Consider the following 16,617-nt stretch of genomic DNA (forward strand, 5'->3'; position numbering starts at 1 on the left):
TGCAGGTATGCTAAACCTATAACCAGAAATATGAGTAGCATAGAGTACATGTGCCCCAATCCCATCTAAGGCCAACATATAGGATTCACTCTGTGTAAACCCCTGAACTTTAGTGGCTGAATGATGACTGTTGCCAGTGCAGGGCACATGTTGTCCCTCTACTCTCCTAACCCGGGAAGGCCTAGACTGGCCAGAGGCTCTGGATCACGTTTCCGTGATACCTCTTACACCACATCCAGGCCACGGTGACAGTTGTGGTTCTTCCTGGGAACGAGAAAGAACCCCCACCTATAAGGGGACTAGTAAGCTATTGAAGACACCACAGAGAAGTAAAGGTACTGTGGCCTTTTAACCCAGCTCCAAAGAAATATGTCTGTGGTATGCGGCGTACTAATAACGAAGGTCTAGTTTACATAGATTAGATAACACTGTACGATCTTTCCGAAGGGCTCTCTCTGATTGATTTCCACATTATTGCGTAAGGCCAATGGAGTAAATAAATGTCTTAGCTCTCCATTGTCCACACAAAGGCCCAGCCAAGTGAACTGAGCTGGAAGCTCTCAGTGGACAAGCCCTTCCAGCTGAGTCACCCTACAGGGTATTTCCCAAACCATGCACAGAGCAGGGCACCCTGGGGTACCACGGTGAACTCACAAGATCACTGTGGGAAATTTTGAATTTTCAAATGAAACAACAATTTTTATTGCTCACCATGCAGACTACAACTATCCAGTTCTTTGAGCCAAACTATTTAATAAACAGAACAAAGGGGGATTTCTTTGGGTCTAGTGAAGAAATAACAGACTTCAGGGGAGCCATGGACAAGAAAGCTTGGAAACCCATACCCTACCTGAAGTTCCCGGTTGGTGTGCTTACCTCACTCATCAGAGCTACCAATAATCTTTTTCTCATTGTTCTTAAAAATGAGCAGACAGGGCACCTGGGTGGCTCAATTGGTTGATACTCTGCCTTTGGCTCAGGTCGTGATCTCAGGGTCCTGGGATCAAGTCGCCCTGCATCGGCTCTCTCCTCAGCGGGGAGCCTGCTTCCTCCTCTCTCTCTGCCTACCTCTCTGCCTACTTGTGATCTCTGTCTCTCTGTCAAATAAATAAATAAATAAAATCTTAAAAAAAAAAAAAAAGAGCAGATAACTGAGCATATCAGGCAAGGAAAGTTCCTAACAGAAGATACAGAGAAAACACACACACACAAAGAGAGAAGGGGAAAAAAAGTAACTTGGGCAAAACAGAGACTCTCCGTGGGAGGAAATTTCAGTGAAGGAAGGAAGGAAGGAAGAAGAGAGGGAAAAGAGAGGAAAAAAAGAATCAAAAGGTTTCCAAGGGTCACAAAAAGAATCAAGGGGTTTCCTTTCTCTATGCAAGGGAGTCCTTTGTTAATGTCACACGCATACATCCAATCACATTTACTAAAGTACAGATAATCTCTGTTGCAAAATCCTGACCATCACCAATACATCTCTCACTATTTCAGCCAGTCCCCAACACCCAAGCTCACCCCGCCAGGCTTAACAGATAATTAACTAAGACTTATATTCTACCAATTTCTGGGATGCATCCAAAGGCACTGATAATGACCTTTTTATATTCTCTGCTGTACTCCTGGATGTCAATTAAAATTCTAACTATCTAGGGAGGGCTCCTGCAGCATATGTACACCTCCCAGTACAAATCTTGGTCTCTGGGTCTTACTTAAGCCTTCCGTATAATTCCACAGGTAAAAAAGAAACAACAAACAATCACAGCAATTCATAGCCATATCAACATAAATAACATTCTTAAAATCAAATATGCCTCTGCCATGTCAAACTTCTGCCATCATTTTATTTTAGAATTCCATTTTTATAGATTAAACACTATCAGGCAATTATGGGTATATTTTTGTGTTCTAACAAAAAAAACTAATGTCTATAAGAGGGTCATTTTGCTATTTAGTTTTCACATAGAATTGGACTAAATCATGGCAATTAGTGTAACGGAAATGTTTATAGCAATCTCCGATGGCAGTTCCACTAATGTAATGATTTAGCTCAAGCCCAGTAAAACATGAACATGTATCATTAGGGTGAATTGGAATCAAAAGCAAAGCAACTTTTTGCTTACAGTAATTCAACATACATCATCTCATCAGCAATGCCAACTATAAAATTAAGGATATACAATTAGTCAATCAGACGGTTCCTGAATTAATTAATTAAGCAAAGAAAATCAGCAAGCAAAGACAGGACTACATCCAACAACATGCTTCCCCCTCTTGGAGCAATTCTTTCCATTAATTTTGGTCTAGTTATCCAATAAATCACAAGATAAATCTTCCCCAGATGGCATTAGTGATTAGGACACCTCCCAGATCAACCTTTGCAAAATTCCTACATTTGTAGTCACCACTTTGGTTTCTCATAAACTCACCCCCCAAGAGGTGACTTGGCTTTGTTTCTACATCTGAGAATTATTTGTTTTGTTGTCTGTCTGGCAAAGCTACACCTCTAATACTCCTCAAGGTTTCATTTAATAGCTACGAACAGAACTATGCTAAGAAATGGGGTTAAACGTATTCCTCTGTTAGGAGGAGTCAGAAGGAATTCAGTAAACTCGAGGCTTAGATTTCAAAACAAGGAATGTTACTGGAAATAAAGAACATTTTGTAATGATAAAAGAAGAATTGTAAAATGTCAGTAGTGGGATCTAGGTGCTGGGTATTGTCAGTGTTCACTGTAGCAGTCTTTCAAACTTTGGGAAATTTTCAAAAATATGATGTTGGGAAATATGTTCAATTACGATGCATGACAACAATACCACAAAAGACAGAGGTGGTCAATGAAGTTAAATTGTCCTTATACAGCCAAGGAAGTGATAAGAGTAAAATCCACAGTAGAATCAAATAAGACACCTATTTTGTAATTTGGGGGGAAAGCACTAACAGAGTAATAGAAGACACATAACAAACTAATGGGGTGGGGAATGGGAATAATAAAAACTTCTCAATCTCAATGCAAACAAGAAAGGAGAGAGAAAGAATGTAGAACAGCTGGGTTAATTAGAAAACAAATAGCACAAGGTAAGGTATAAACCCAGGTATATGAGTATTTATATTAAAAAATAACTAAATAATGAAAGGACAAAGTTGGTCTGGCTTGATTTTTTAAAATCATTAGTCTGCTTAAAAGAGACACACTTTATTTTTTTAAAGATTTTATTTATTTATTTGACAGACAGAGATCACAAATAGGCAGAGAGGCAGGCAGAGACAGAGAGAGAGGGAAGCAGGCTCCCCGCTGAACAGAGAGCCTGATGTGGGACTCGATCTCAAGACCCTGGGATCATGACCTGAGCTGAAGGCAGAGGTTTTAACCCACTGAGCCACCCAGGTGCCCCAAAAGACATGCTTTAAATAACAAGGGCACATATGGCCATCAGTTAAGGAATAAAAAAAGGGACACTAGACAAACAATAACCAAAAGGAAAGCTATACTAGTATCTGACAAAGTAGGCATTAGTACAATGAGCATTAACTGTTGTAAAGAAGATCATCTCATAACTGTGAAAGGATTAATTCACTAGAAAGATATAACAAATTAAAAATATATGTCTCTACTATGATAGCCTCAAAATACGTAAAGCCAGGAATTGGCCATAGTAAAGAGAAATAGATTGTGAGAGCTCTGAGGAGCTAACAGAAGAAAGAAAGAAAGAAAAAAGAGTAGAGATAGAGAGGATTCAAACAACATGATTAAACCATCTGACTTACCTAGAGGACAGTGTAGCCAACAATGACAGAATACGTATATATACTTTTTAAGTGCACATGGATGATTTACTAAAATTTACATTTGCCTGACTATAAACATATCAAACTAATTTTGAGAAGATTGAAATGGTACACAGCATATTAATGATGAAATTAACCTAGAAATAAATTATAAAAAGATACATTTTAAAATCCCCAAATATTTAGAATGTAACACAAATCTAAAAATACTGTGGCTCAAAGGAGAAATCACAATGAAATTAGAAAACATTTTGAATCAAAATGATAAAAATGTGACACATCAAAATTTATAAGATACAGTTAGAGCACACTTACAAGAAGTATCATATCGCAACTTTTTATAATGTAACAACTATCAGGACAAAGTGAATTTTGGGCGAAGATAGATGAATAGACCGAAGGAACATAATTGAGTCCAGAAACAGATCTACCCATACATAACTCATCACCTGATTTATGACCAGAAGTGCCCCAGTGCAGTAAGAATGAATGGTCTTTCCAATAATGGTCAATTGGAAATCCATATGAAAAAATAAATTAAAATGGATTATAGAGCCGAAACAGGAAAAAAAAAAAAAAAAAACAACTTGGGAAAAAAAAGACTCTGCATGGGAAGAAACCAGTGAAGGAAGGAAAGAAGGAGGGAAGAAGGGAGGGAGGGAGGAATTTGAAGAAGTTAAGGAATTTGCCTATAGACACAGTGTTTGATCTACAAAAATGGAATTCTAAAATAAAATGATGGCAGTAGTTTGACATGAAGGAGGCATATTTGATTTAAAAAATGTTATCATTGGGCACCTGGGTGGCTCAGTCGGTTAAACATCTACTGGCAGCTCAGGTCATGGTCCCTGGGTCCTGGGGTCGTGCCCAGCATTGGGCTCCCTGCTCAGCAGGAAGCCTAATTCTCCCTCTGCCCCTCCTCCCACTCGTTCTCTCAATCTCTCTCTCTTTCGCTCTCAAATAAATAAATAAAACCTTGGGAAAAAAAGAATGTTATAATTTATGTTCATACAGTCATGAATTGCTGTAAGTTTTGTTGCTCGTTCACTTGTGGAGTTTTACTGAAGACTTAAATAAGGTCCAGGATTTGTGTTGGGAGGTGCACATATGCGGCATGAGTCCTCCCTAGATAGCTGTAGAGCTAAATGTAAAAATTAGCAAGTAAGTTTCATCTGGAAGACAGCATAGTAGAATACCTTCATGGTCTTGTAGACATAAATGAAAAACAAAAATGAAAAAGAAAAAGACTGACACATCATACTAGGAAAGAATTATTGTTATATAAAACTGACAAAAGATATTTTGATGCTATATTGTGAAAAACTAGTTATAAAACCATAACCTCATTATAATCCCAATTTTTAAGACTATATTTATATGACGTCCTACAGGTGCAAATGAAAAAGGGTAATCACAAAAACGCTAATAGTGGTTATCTCAGTGTGGCAGGTGTGGGTAATTTTACTTTCCTCTTTATATTTTTCTATATTTAATGTTGCTCACATGGACATATATTATTTTTATAATCACTCAAAGTAATATTTAATTCCTGCTGTGGTATGAATGTTTGTGTGTTCCCTAAATTCGGCTGTGGAAATCCTAATGCCCTAAGTGATGGTATTAGTGGGTGGAGCCTTTAGGAGATTAGCTTAAATCAGGAGAGGGACGTCCTCATGAATAGGATTAGCACCTTATAAAAAGAGGCCCCAGTGGCGCCTAGGTGGCTCAGAGTGTTAAAGCCTCTGCCTTCGGCTCAGGTCATGATCCCAGGGTCCTGGGATCGAGCCCCACATCGGGCTCTTTCCTTGGTGGGGAGCCTGCTTCCTCCTCTCTCTCTCTGCCTGCCTCTCTGCCTACTTGTGATCGCTCTCTGTCCAATAAATAAAATCTTAAAAAAAAAAAAAAAAAAAGAGGCCCCAGCGATCTGCCGGCCCCTCTACTATGTGGTGACACAGCGAGAAGGTGCCTGTTAGGAGCCAGGAAGAGCGCCCTCACCAGAGGACCAGCACGCTGGTGCCTTGATCTTGAATTTCCAGCCCCCAGAACTGTGAGAAATGAATTTCTGTGGTTATAAGCTCCCCAGTCCGTGGTATTTTGTTAGAGCAGACCGAAAGGACTAAGACAATCCCCCTTTAAATAGCATTAATCTTACTGACCTAAAACTGCGTTGTTAATCACATTTTTAAAAATTGAAGACTTCCTTACTGCTGAATGAACACCTGACCAGGTCACAACAAGCGGCTCAATATTTGCTTTAGAAAAGCAATCTTTACAGGCGTTTTTCAATTTTTAATTTGCGCAAGGTCACACCGTTGATAAATAATTGAGCTGAGATCTGAACCCAGCGCGGACCCTCCCTATAGCTCCAACCCCTCCTGGGAAACAGAGAACAGTGAGCCTCAGACCCCTTGCTCCTCCATCTCTGTACTGCCCCACCAGCAACAAGAACACTGAAGCTGACAGGGCTCTATGGCGTCACCGAATGCCAGAATTCCGGAGGAAAACATGACTGAACAGTTTCCCAGCCAGGTGTTTGTAAAAAGGGGTTGGGCGAGGGAAGGGAGTGGATACTAAGGCAGGCATAGGATGTGTAAATGATGTAATGGGAGTTATGGTTTAAGACTCTATTACCAAGAGGATGCCTGGGGCGCTCAGGTGGTTAAGTGTCTGCCTTCAGCTTGGGTCATGATCCCGTGGTCACGGGATGGACTTCCACATTTGGCTCCCTGCTCAACAGGGAGTCTGCTTCTCCCTCTGCCTCCGTCTTTCTCCCTGTCTGTGCGCACACCCACTCTCTCTCTCTCTCACACTCAAATAAATAAATATAATCTTAAAAAAAAAAAAAAAGGATTCTATTACCAAGGAATGGGAGCCTCCAATTTGCATACCATGGGCAACCCATTCACTGTGTGTTTACATCTCCTGGAGTTTATGGCAGCCTTACAATGCGTAAATAAGAGAAAATAATGCAAGGGTACATCATGGAACACTTCTCAATTATTTGCTTATCCTAAAAACATGCAACAAGCAGATAAGAGAATAAAGAAGAAAGAAAACATAATGTATCTTGTTGGGGTGCCTGTTGGATGCAGGTCCTTGGTGTCTGACGCCAAAATAAGGAAGTGGCTGTGTCCAAAGTCATTGTAGTCCACTTTCCCGCAGGCATTAAAAGAAGTCCAGAGCTGACAAGAGCTCTCTGCATTGAGGACAAATGGCCAGGACCTCTATTCTCAGACTTGCACAGAGTCTCCTCAAGTGAGGGTCATGATATGGGAGGACCATGGGACACCTCCGTCCCAGTCCAAAAAAGCCACCTGCCCCCACACAGCATAGTGACTTCCTGGACCCTGTGTCACCACCTGTCTTTGGGTTTATTTCTCCATCTTGTAGCCTTCTGAATTAATCAGGTGATAATTATTTTATCATTTTGGTTGCTATTTGCCTTGTTTGTGTAAAATAAATAACATTTAATTGCCTAAGAAATAAGTACATCCTTGTTGTACTTATTACACCAATAATGCATAATAATGCCAAACATACCACGTTCTCTTTGACTACCAGCCCCATCCCACCACCACCATCAACATGACCCCAGTTCATTGCCCTCTCAAGGGATAAAACCCTGTAATCCATCTGATACGTATCCTCCCAAGCTTTTCTCAATATATTTAAAGGACAGGTGTATGTGTAAATACACACCGTAATTATATGGTGATATCTTTCACACAAATGGTGTCATGCCATGATCTATCCCCTTAAAAATCTGACTTGGCAGTCTCTCATTGACAGTATATACTACTCTATCCCATCCCTGCTAACTCCTACGTAGTAACAACTGCTGCCCAGCCCGGGGTACCCTACCTGTTTAACCACACCCCACCACTTCCAGCTTCCCACTCTCACAAACAATGCAATGAATGGTCTTGTATGTAAAACTTGGGGCAAACGTCCAAGCCTTTCTCTGGGACAAAAGTCTGTAGGTGGAATGGTTATAAATTATAACAGCTCCACCAAAAATATCATTCACACCCTCCCCAGTCATAAACGAGAGAGTGTGTCCTCCCCAGTCCTTACCACTACTGGACAGTATTGGTTTTCCGATAAACCCAATGGACAAAAATGGTGTTTCACTGTTTTAATTTTCATCTCCCTGAGTATTAGGAAGGGTGAGCAGTAATTTTTAAATGCCTCTTTGCTTCGTAGTTTCCTATATTCTATTCTACTACTTTGATGAATTTGGTTTTGCGGGGATTTTTTGTTTGTTGCTTTTTTTTTTTTTTAAGAGAGAGAGAGTGGGGGTAGGGGCAGAAGGCGAGAGAGAAGCCCTTGCAATCTCCACGGTGAGCCCAGAGCCTAATACAGGGCTCAATTTCACAATCCTGAGATCATGACCTGAGCCGAAATCAAGAGTAGGATGCGTAACTGCCTCGGCCACCCAGGAGCCCCAAGTTTGTTTTTTCCAATTAAATCCATAGATCATCTGAAGTTTATTTTAACTGCATGTTTTGATAGGAGGAAAAGCCCTAATATTATTTATTTCTTACAGTCGGGAAGCCAACAATCTGCCCATCATTTATTAAAGATTTCCCTTTTTCCATAGTGTTTTAAAATTCCATCTTTTTTTTTAAGATTTTATTTATTTATTTGACAGAGAGAGATCACAAGTAGGCAGAGAGGCAGGCAGAGAGAGTGGGGGAAGCAGACTCCCCACTGAGCAGAGAGCCTGATGCAGGACTCGATCCCAGGACCATGGGATCATGGTCCTGAGCCGAAGGCAGTGGCCTAACCCACTGAGCCACCCAGGCACCCCTAAAATTCCATCTTAAACCTATATAAATCTCTATTTCTCCTGAGTCAGCTTTGGAACTCCAGTCTCTTCTGCTCATCTATTCCTAAGCCAGATACTATTTTAATTACTGAGCTTAATTGTATGTTTAATGCCTAATAGGGTGACATTGGCTATTTTATACATTTTCTTCTTCAGATGAGTTTCAGAGACAGCGTGACAAATTTCTCAAGAAAATTCCGTTAGGATTTATGTAGGTTTCCTTTTCTGCCATTTGACAAAGTTTTATAGTTCATATAAATCTTACACGGTTCTTCTTTGATTTCTCTCTAAGTTCTGTTTTGGTTTTGTTTCTTAGCTGAGCACATATTTGAATTCACATCTGAGGTGATTTCACTGCATTGCCAATCAACTACTACCTTAACCACCACACAAACAAAATCATCATTTTTGCCAGGTAGTCTCCAACACTCGTTCCATCATCATTAAATATGCCGTTCAGTTTCCTGGATCTACATTTTACAATTAATTTGGTCTGTAAACAAATAATAAGATAATTCATTAGAGCATTACCAGTTTCTTGACTGTGGTGAGTGATGGGCAGGCCTGTTTCTTATATCAAATTCCTTCTGTACTGGGCCCCCCACCTTGTTTCAAATAAAGCAGCAAAGCTTTCACTGTTTCACACACAGGGGTTTTATATACAATTTCCTTTGAAAGCAAACTCCCCTGATGAAAAAAAAAACTTTTTGTTTTGAAAATCACTGTCTTGCAGTATGAAACTCTAGAGACAACAGGCCATTTGTTCAAAGTTGGAACAAATTCAAGACTTTTACTAAAAAAAAACCCTCCATCTGGGCCTGCAGAAACCCTTGGGACTCATTTCCTTGTAGAGGTTCATGATCTACAACCTACTATGTCTCCTCAGCCTGCTACACTGCGCTTTACCTACCATCACCAATTCTCTTAAATGGCGAAGTGTAACGATCAGCCTTCACTCAGCAGTGGAGACTTTGAACATTCTGAGTCTTCCGTAGAGACTCTAGTCTTTTCACCTGTGCCTACCAAAAATTGGCTGCAACTAATGACATTTAGAAAAACTGCCTGAAGGGGCGCCTGGGTGGCTCAGTGGGTTAAGCCTCTGCCTTCAGCTCAGGTCATGATCTCAGGGTCCTGGGATCGAGCCCCACATCGGACTCTCTGCTCTGCAGAGAGCCTGCTTCCTCCTCTCTCTCTGCTTGCCTCTCTGCCTACTTGTGATTTCTCTCTGTCAAAAAAATAAATAAAATCTTTAAAAAAAAAAAAAAAAGAAAAACTGCCTGAAGACTCTCTAATCTATACACTTACCAAAGACTCTCAAATTCTATCCCTGGATGGGATTCAACAGTCAGAAGGATAAATATCAGGACCTTGTGAATTCAGCTCTGACAGAAATCACTTTTACTCAATGAAACGCTGTGCTCTGGTTTTGATTTAAAGTCATTCCAGAAGTCATGAGCGAATGAATCAATGAGGGTATGAAAGAATAATTAAACTGAAAGAGAATCAGTTTGCAAAGTAAGAAACTATAGTTTTGTCACTGTAGACAGCTTTATTTAAAAGTGTATTAGAGAGGCGTTTGGGTGGCTCAGTAGGTTAAACATCTGCCTTCGGCTGGGGTCATGATCCTAGAGTCCTGGGATCGAGCCCTGTACCAGACTCCCTGCTCCGTGGCAAGTCTGCTTCTCCTGCTCCTATTCTCTGTTGCTATCTCTATCTCTCTCAAATAAACAAATAAAATCTTTTTTTTTAAAGATTTTATTTATTTATTTATTTGACAGAGAGAGATCACAAGTAGATGGAGAGGCAGGCAGACAGAGGGAGGGAGAGAGAGGGAAGCAGGCTCCCTGCTGAGCAGAAAGCCCGACGCGGGACTCGATCCCAGGGACCCGAGATCATGACCTGAGCCGAAGGCAGCAGCTCAACCCACTGAGCCACCCAGGCACCCCCAAATAAAATCTTTTTAAAATAAATAAATAAAAATAAAAGTGTATTAAAAAAGGAATAACAAATTTAGCCTCTTCTCCATCCAGCTGAATTCTGCACAGCCAAAATAAAGTCTTATTACTGGAAATACCTCAGGATTAGTTGGAAAGTTCAAGTTAAGAACTGAAAAATATGTATTTGACAAAGAAGTTGTTCTCAAATTAAGTATTATTTCTATCTTTAACAACCCAAGATGCTAAAACTTCAAAACGAGCATTTTCTACAAAGGACTTGCTTTGTGTTTTAGTAAGTGATTTAGCCCGTTTTATGGATTATTTAAAATTCTGTGTTTTGTAATGTAGATTTAATGAATATTTCAGGCTGGACTTATTTACAACCTAGGCCCTTACAAGGGACACCTGCATTTTTTCTAAGACATAAAATAACTTGTATGGATACGATGGGTACAAGAGTTGTCCATTTCTCCCACTGTAGAAATGTATCAAAAGAGAAAAATTTTATTCATTGCTTACCATGCTTTAAAAAACCATCCTTCGTGGCATTCCTTACTCAACTTTGATTAGAAAAGTTACTTCCTTCCACACACAAAAGGGAAAGAAAGAAGTGGGAGAGATGGAGAGACAAAAGGAAGGCATTCCTTTCAGTATAAAAGACTATCTTCAGGGATGTTCTACACACTTGTTTAAATGAGATTTCTATATATATTATAATATCCTAAAAATGGTAGAACTGTTGGCCAGAAGATTTATTTCCCAGAACTCTCTGTGGGTGAGAGAGACTCTGCTCTCCATACCGCTCCCAGTGACTTGGCCATATAAGGATGGTGTTTCTACACTTTCTTCCAACAGCTCTGTTCCAACCCACTTGGGGGGGTAATGGTATATGTTGGGAGGAGGGGTACCGTGCAACTTTCTGGGCACTAGACCAACACTGGTTGAATTTTTTGGTTTGTTATTATACATCGTCCTCCAGATTATTGTCTAATGAGGGTGTATAAGTCTTTAATCCTGCACTATTTTAATATGAAGTGTTATCAGGCTATGAAGAAGGGATTTTTCTCTATAAAGCAATACAAAAATACGAAAGGGACTATTTCATATTTTCCATTCAGTTTGAAGAACAAATACGTAGCCATTTCTGATATCTGTGAAGTCTTAACATATTGAAGTATTGACTTGGAACCCCTCAGAGGAAGCCCGAAGTTCTTGGCGTTCTGTCTCTCTTGTCCTAGGAGTACACACAAGTAAACCGCCTACCCGCTGTCGGGTGAAGGCACTGCACGCGAGACCTATAAATCAGCAGGCAAGGAAAATAGATTAGTAACTCTGTTTTATTGTAGTTTCTGCCTCAGTCTCTGCCAGGGGATTTCTGGAACATGCTAAAAAAGAAAACTCTTCCTAGCACATGGCTGAGGAAATGGACATTCAGCTAGTCATTAACGTTCTCTGGCTCTGAAGGCTGACAGAAACCCACAAACACACTCAATTCATCATCCTGCCAGATTCCCTAATATTCTTGGGTTCATAAAAAAATGGCTAAGAAGTTTCCAGTAGAAGAAACTGCAGATATGAATAAGAACCCGATGGGAAGCTTCACACCAGGTCCGCTGTGCCCAAAGTATCATTGACAAGATCGAGAATAGACAAGGGACGCTACAAGACAAATTTGCTCATGTGTGGCATAAGGCACTTCATTTTCAAAGTTCATTAAAACTGGAAACGAGCTAACTATGAAGCATTGAGGAAGTCAAGTCAAGCACAATAGGGTTTTTTTTTTTTTCAAGATATAACCTTCCCTTCCTAAAATAAGTCAGCAGTGACCCACCCACAGAGGTGCTTTCCTTACACAAACATGAGCAACAATTGGACCTCAGCCTACCCTTTTGTGGGAAGGAGCACTCCATCTTCAAAGCATGTATTTATTCACTCAGCAAATATAATGACCACCTACCATGTGCCAGGCATACCAGAAATGTACCGTCGGCGCTCTGATTTGAAACCATTAATGTGCTTTCCCGTGGAGTCACGGTCACTTGCGTTATCACTGTTGGGCAAACAGGAGGCCTTGCCCAGAATTCAGGACTTAGGGGTCCCTGTTCTTTAGAGTCCCTTATGGTACCTGGGACAGGCAGGCACCCTGAGCCCACGCCAGGACCTGTGTGTGTCCTAGCCCCCCTTTCCTACCTGTTGGGGGCTCCCCAAACCTATACTTCTTCCCCCACACTCTAAGATTGACCAGATGCCCCAGGGAGCTCCAGTACTCATCCCAGAGTGTCCGGCCAGGCAATGGTTCTCAGAGGCCACCTGGCAAAGGCAAGGCCTTTGCTGGCCAGTGTGGCATTTTTTTCATGTGATCCGATGACACTGTGCATTAGAAGAGTGCTAACACTCTGATTTTTTTATAATGCAAATTGCTTATACAGACACGTGGCCCACAAAAATATATATAAACATAGGACTCTCTCACACCTAGGGACCTGTCTGGTCATTCAATCACTTCAATGTTACAAAAGCAGCTTAGGTGCCTTTGAAAAGGAGTGATCATTTATTTCAACTGATATCTTAGTTTAGGCTTAAATTCGTGAGCTAAAGAAATTCTTATGGGCAAGCCTAGGAACCTGCCCAATGTAAAATTTTTGGTATAGGGAAATGAGTCCTGATTACCAAGCAACTAACTTTCTGATGGATTTTTCCATCCTAACCGGAGACTCTCTGTACTGCTCAATGTATACACTATAGAACTCACTTGTAAAGACAGTCAATTGTGGGACGCCTGGGTGGCTCAGTTGGTTGAGTGGCTGCCTTCTGCTTGGGTCATGATCCTAGTGTCCTGGGATCGAGTCCCACATCAGGCTCCTTGCTCAGCGGGAAGCCTGCTTCTCCCTCTGCCTCTGCCTGCCATTCTGTCTGCCTGTGCGCTCTCTCTCTCTCTCTCTGACAAATGAATGAATAAAATTTAAAAAAAAAAAAAAAAAGGATAGTCAATTGTTTCATGAAATTCCCCCTGTAAATCCTTTTGGGAAAAATGCAAAGGAAACACCGTGCACATGATTCTGTCTTCTCGGTGTGACTCACGCATGCACCTTACAACTCCCAACTCAATACATCGCCTGTGGTGGACCCTCAACAAATATTTGCTGAACATCATTTTTAAGTAGAAAGTCTTTATTATGTATTTTTCCTCAAAGAACAAATGTTTGCAGGAGCTTTGTTGAGCACTTTTACAAAGAAAACAAAACGAGAAAGCTCTTATATAACATATGAGAATAGTTTCCTCAAGAAATTCTTCTGGCTTCATAATCTTGTCAGAACTGCCAATGTTTTCTTTGTAGCTCCACAACAACAACAAAAATGACACAGCTATCCACAACACTAAAAAAGGATTAAAAAAAAAAACAATGGAAAAATGACATGCAAATCTCCTGAAAATGATTCAAAAACTCTCACTCAGGAAAAGATTTTTTCCATCTCGGTGTTTCTCTTCTATGTCTCTGTCTCTCACACACACTCATCACATGAACACACACACAGAACACAAATGCACGTAGCACACTCACAACACGAACACACACACATATACACACAACATGAACTAACATACACACACAACACAAACATACACATACATAAAAACATAGACACAACAAGAACACACACACATACATACAACGCAAACACGCAAACACACAAACACACTTACAACATGAACACACACATACATCCATACGCACATACACACACAACGCGAACACACACCCACACCCACCTCTCGCAGGTGACAGGAAACAAGAAAGCAGCATGGAGGGTATGGTTTAAGTCAATGCAAACCCAGTGAAAATAGTCAGCCACTTCCAAAACAGGCTTGTGATAATGTGAAAGGCAGGAGACATTTCCTGAACTAAACAGAAATTGAATTACTGGTTCAGTTAACTAAATAGTTCAGTCATAAACTTAACAAGTGAATAATTTTCATACTCGATATAAAAAGCAACAAAGAATGCTGTGTGCACGTACTTGCCATCCATGCCATCTATGCAAATATCTGTTAGGACTATCTAGCCAATGTGTTGTATCTTTTATGTGTTTAAGTGTCAATGATTATAAACATCATTAATCAGTATTACATGGTCTCCCTGAAGTACATGAACTCTTGACGGTTCCCCGGCATTGTTTAATAGGCTCTTTCAAAACCCAATGTTTATGATCTATTTCTTAAAAATATATTACACATGCTGGGAACAAATCAAAAATCTCAAAAAACAACTGAAATGTATCATCTGAAGAGTCCACTGCCCTCCTTGGGGGTGTCTGCACGTCAGTGTTTTCACAGTTCAGTTGAAAAAATACCTACCAGCCCCTCCCCCCATGCCAGCAAATCGATAGACGGCCCTTGTCTCGCGTCCACACTCAGAACGTGTACCTTGCTGTTCAGAGATGTGACCTAACAGGTTGCATGCTAAACTTTGTTGAGTAAATCATATTTAAATGCGCCAAGAGAACTCGATACTATATTTAAACATACCCTCCACGGAATAACCATTGCTTGTTTAATATATCTTGCTATGTAAATATAGAATTAAGGTATCAAATTATCCAAAAGCAAAGGAAAAAAAAAGCAGCAGCAGCAGAAGAAGAATTTGAATCCTGAAGCAGATCATCTGAGTACTCCGTGCAAATCCCAGCTCTGTTTCATCGCAGACAGAAGGGTAAACTGTGGGTCAGACAGCCCAGTTTGCTGACCTACAGAGATCTGGCTTCTGTCTTACCTCTATCGCTGTCCTTGCCAGACTTCAATAGGAGAGCTTCCAGCTCGAGACAAAAGCCACTGAGGTGCCACCCTTGGTTAGAAACAATTCCCAAAACAGAGTCAGGACTGATTTGCTGGGCTTAGTTGTCCGAGAACACCAACTCTGCGTTTCACCACCTTTCACCTGTGGTGGATGAGGGACCAGCCTGAGAGACCAAGGAGGCTCACACACAGGTGTTCACACTGCCATGGCAAGAAGAGCCTGTGGGAACCACCGCATCCTTGGATCGTTCCACTTAAAGGTTCCTCCCCATCAGCCAGCCTCAGTTTATTCCCACCAACCATCTTAACCCATCCCTCCACCCGGTTCCTCGGGAAAATATGGTTCCCTTCTGAGTGCCCATCTTCTCCATTTTCTCTGGGCCGTAGCTTTAAAATCACCCCCCACCCCCACCCCCCACCTCAGAGAGTTTCCTTGGGTCTTCATCTCTTCACTTCTGTCCGGCCTAATTTCCAAGGATCTTCCTCCAGATCCATCCGTTCTAAGCAAACAGGAATCCTCTAGAACTAACAATAATGTTCCAAAGCAGAGAGCTGCAAACATGTTTTTCCAGCTCCAGAAATGTAGTAGAATTCCCTGAAACAGAGAAGAAAAATCAGATGACCGGTGCTGTGGACTGAATTATGTCTCCCCGAATCCATGTGTGTGAGCATGAACCCCTAACATGGTGGCATGTGGAGATGGAGCCTTCAGGGGATAATGAGGTTTCGATTCGGTCATCAGGATAGGGCCCTCATGATGGGATGAGTGCCTTTAGAAAAAAAAGACACCAGATCTCTCTCTCTCTCTCTCTCTCCCTCTCTCTCTCCTCCCCACCCCCTGCCTCACCCCAAGTGAGGATACAGCAAGAAGGTGAGTCTGGAAGCCAGGCAGAAAGCTCTCACCATCATTTGACCACACTGGCACTTCAACTTCAGATTTCCAGCCTCTAGATGTCAAGGGATGGCAGTGGAACTTGATGCTTTTCCAGGCTAGAGCTAGTTTCTTCTCTGTTCTGGAAGTTTTCCCTATCCTTTCTTCTTGGCCTCACCCTCTGTAATAGACTCACCCACAAACAGCCCCGACCATATGCTGAACGACTCACACGGAAACGTGTCTGGTTTATAGACACAAAAAGGACATCAGTGGTCGCTTAGAGCCAGGAGGAGCAACGAGAAGAGAAGAACTAAGGGGAAATTTCCTTTCGAGTTGACAAATTGTTCCAAAATGGACTCTGGTGATGGCTGCCCATATCCGTGACTAGACGGAAAAC

Source organism: Enhydra lutris, unplaced genomic scaffold, assembly GCF_002288905.1.
Source record: "Enhydra lutris kenyoni isolate GAN:26980312 unplaced genomic scaffold, ASM228890v2 scaffoldscaffold1, whole genome shotgun sequence".
In the NCBI taxonomy this organism is placed as follows: Eukaryota; Metazoa; Chordata; class Mammalia; order Carnivora; family Mustelidae; genus Enhydra; species Enhydra lutris.